Consider the following 4,068-nt stretch of genomic DNA (forward strand, 5'->3'; position numbering starts at 1 on the left):
GGCTGTGCCGGGTGCACAGAGGTCCTCTTCTGTCTCTGGAACGGCCCTGTGGAGTGACGGGCACCCAGTTTACAGAAGAAGAAACAGTCAGTTGTTTCCTTGATTAAGTGGGAGCATGGCTGCAGCCAGGGACATGACGGATCAGATGAATTCTAATGGGACATTATTGCCCAAGGATTTCCACACACGCGTGCACCTGTGTGTACACGTGCGTGCACACACACACTTCTCACTAACATGAGAACAAACAGAAGCAAGAGCAGAAGGGTGTCACCGTTATGGGGTCCGGCAGCCTGAGGTTTGATCCTGGCTTCACCGATTACTAGCTGTGACTTTAGACTGGTTATTGGTTTGCCTGTGCCTCAGTTTCTGCATATGCAAAATAGGATAATCATAATGACTAATAACAGCTACATTTAAGGGTCTCGGGGAGATTAAAAGGGTTTAGATGGGTAATGTAGAGCACGTAGCAAGCGTTTGCTAAATGTTAGCTCACTTTAGCAGCTGGTAGACAAGCAGACCTAGCTTGTACCTCAGCCAGGATGCAAGTTTATATGTTGATTTCGACAGAGATCCTAGCTCAGTTTGACTGCGGTGAGCCAAAACCCGCCCCGACGTCCCAGCCACAAGCACATGAGCTGAAACTTGGTGCCAGCCCCTGAGGCTGTGAGAGCCTATCTGTCACTCCAGCCTCCCCCCGCCCCATCCAGCTCCACCAGATCCGAGGCAGTGGCCCTCAGGGTCCCTCCCGGAGCACTGGACTGGGCGAGTCTGCAGCCTTTCCCAGTGCCCTGGCTCCCATAACCCCCGCAGAGACGCGTTTCACCCATTCTATACCTTCTTTGTTCACGGGCACATGTGCATGTGTTGGGCACATTTGTACGAAGCCCTTTCCCTTAATTTTCTGGCAGGATAAGACGGCTAATCTGTTTTGACGGGCTATCTAAACGGCCCCCAGATCAGTATACGGAAGAAGTCATCCATAAGTCATGTCTTTTATACACATGTACTGGTGTACACAAGAGAAAGAGTTATATTGGCTGTGAGAGGCTGAATAATAATGGCCGTTATTATGGCGGATTCAGGGTCCCCACATTCACTCCACATATCAAATCCTCTTTCAATGAGGCCAGTTCCATCAGCTGTCAGATTCTATTAAATATATCCCTCAGCCCTACTGACCAGCTGACAGGAGAGAAAGTCAAAACCATACACCCACCATTAGCATCATAAAATGTGAAATCAGCTGGAAGGAATGATAACAGAACTAAAAACAGAAGAGATGAAAATCTGCAATGCCCTTGTGTGCTTTTAAATAGGAACCCCAAGAGTTACAAACACACCCAGAAAATACCGCGGTAAAACGAAACGAAACAAAACAAAACAAGACAAAACGAAACGAAACAAAACAAAACAAAACAAGACAAAACAAAGGTCGTCCTGTTGTATGCTTTATAACTATAATGGTTCTTTTACCTTTTGTGAATGGGAGATTTGCATAAATGTTTCATGAGGTTACCACAATGCATAAACCCGAACGTTTATTAGGCAACATCTGTGCTGTCCTCCCAGATAATGCAGTGTTTATTTCGAGTCAATGAAATATAACCTGTCATAAGGAGGGGGTTGTTCAGATACTCACACAAGGGCTGCGATCATATTTTTCACTTTTGCAAATGCTTCGGTCTTACCGAGGGCTTTCTCGGTCAGGCCAAAGTGGGTGATGGCTGGCACCCTAGGAGACGGTGTGAAGGTCTCCTTGGAGACAGAGTATTGAGCCAATCAAGGAATTGGGTCCTGTAAAGAGACAAGACAAAAATAAATAAATAAATAAAACCTGCATGTTGAAGAAAACCGCTTTGTCGTTTCTTCAGTCTAACTTTCCATGTTTGGATGTTTTGCTGAGAAATTCACTTACAGCTCGAGGGGGGAAAAAAAATGGAATCTGCGCTTAAAATCTACTAAGAAGCAGAATGAATCAAAATGCCCAGTGGTTTTGTGCAACTACAATCCTATCACGATATTGGTTCCATATGGGCTCTTTAAAGCAAAAAAAAAAAAAAAAAAAGTTATGAGACCAATAATTTTTAATGAAAGTTGGCTTAGCTCCGAAGCAGGTCTAGCAGATGAAACGGCAGTCCAAGCTGGGAACACGACTTTTCTTCTTCCTGGCAAGGATGAGAGGAAGCATCGTTTTGATTAAAGACCTTAATGGAGATCCGTTCTGTATTATCGCTTACGCGAGTAGAGATGTGGGCATCGTCTCTTTCACTGCGTGTCTCTAAGCGAGCCCCTTCTATTTCTAATGGATGTGTCAGGTCATTTTGAAAGTGGGAACTTTTCAAGTTGGATTTCTGATGGACATTTTTAGTAGAAAAGGTGTATTAGTTAGCTTGGGATGCCATAACAAAATATCACAGACTTGGTGACTTAAATTTATTTCTCATGGTTCTGGAGGCTGGGAAGTCCAAGATCAAGGTGTTGGCTGATTCAGTTTTCCAGTGAGGGCCTGCTTCCTACATGCAGGTGGCACCTCCTCGGTGTCTTCACATGGCAAGGGGAGAGAGAGAGAGAGAGAGGGAGGGAGAGAGAGAGAAAGAGAGAGAGAGAGAAAGAGAGAGAGAGAGAAAGAGAGAGAGAGAGAAAGAGAGAGAGAGCACTCTCTGGTGTCTAATCTTATAAGGACACTAATCCCATCTGAGGTCCCCACCATCATGACCTCATCTAAACCCAATTACCACCCCAAGGCCCCGTCTCTAAATAGCATCACTTTAGAAGTTAGGGCTTCAGCATATGGATCTTGTGGGGACACAATTCAGACCATAACAATGTTGTTGGAAGTGCTCGTCTCCCTAAAACTTTGGAAGGATTTCGGGTGCAGAGAGTCGTCAGAAAATGAAGGTGGTGCCCTCTCGCGTGCCCTCTCGTTCCAAACACACATGAACCACCTTCCTGTGATGTCTCGGAACCTGGGCACGGTTGATATTTTAAACTGGATCATTTCTGTCGTGGGGGCTGCCCTGTACATTCCGGGATGTTTAACAGCATCCCTGGCCTCTACCCACTTCCTTGTCCCAGGCGTGACAACCAAAAATGTCTCCGGATGTCACTCGATGTCCCCGGGGAGATGAAATCACCCCCCGTTGAGAACTGCTGAGCAGTCTTCTGACATCTGTGTGCTGCCACACCCGGCTGTCCTCTGCAGGGCTGTTTGCCTAAGAACAGAGGTGACTTTTATTTACATGCCATCTAACTCAGATCACGTCTAATGGCCCAGCTCTATCTGTGTTAAACCTCATGTGTCAGGACACAGAGGAAGGACACCGGCTATAGGTATTGGTGAGGGCTACCCGCACAGCCATGGAATGAAAGGGGCCATAGAAGGGTCCCCTTGGCCAGCCCCTGCCTTCAAATGGAATGACAAGGCCCAAGGAGGACCCGACCTGCTGTCACAAGTGCCAAGGTGGGGAGGGAGGGTCTTCCTGGCAGCTTCCACTTGTCACCGTTCTCACGTCACTCTTCTGTAAATTCTCCGACACTCTCACTGCCATTTGAAATGATCTTGCTTATTTACATGTTTACATTTGTCTTTAATTTCAATGGACTGCCTCCCCGACAGAAAGCAAACTCCGAGAAAGCAAGGACTTGGCTTGCCTTGAGTGACTGTGTAGTGATTTTGCCTAAACTCGGGGGTCTTGGGATCAGACCGCGGGGTTGAAATCCAAGGTGCGCTGCTTATTGGCGTTGGGGACCCTGGGCGATCATTTAGCTTCGGTAAGCCCTCAGTTTCCTCCTCTGTATTTATTTATAAATAAATAAAATAAATAAAACTAGTTCCTATCTGATGAAACTAAAGTAATGCTTCTCACATAATATGCACTCAACAATGTAAGTTATTACTGTTCGCCACTGCAATTATACCACCTAGAGCAGTTCCCAGGACAGGAAGAAACAATAAGTCTTAGTAAAATGAGTGAACGAATAAACAAATTCTATTGTGTCTGTCTCACATTTTCGGTTCTTCCTGTCACAGTTGAGAAAGTCCTCTCTATCCAACCTCCTTCACTA

This window comes from Pteropus vampyrus, unplaced genomic scaffold (genome assembly GCF_000151845.1).
Source record: "Pteropus vampyrus isolate Shadow unplaced genomic scaffold, Pvam_2.0 Scaffold51, whole genome shotgun sequence".
NCBI lineage: Eukaryota > Metazoa > Chordata > Mammalia > Chiroptera > Pteropodidae > Pteropus > Pteropus vampyrus.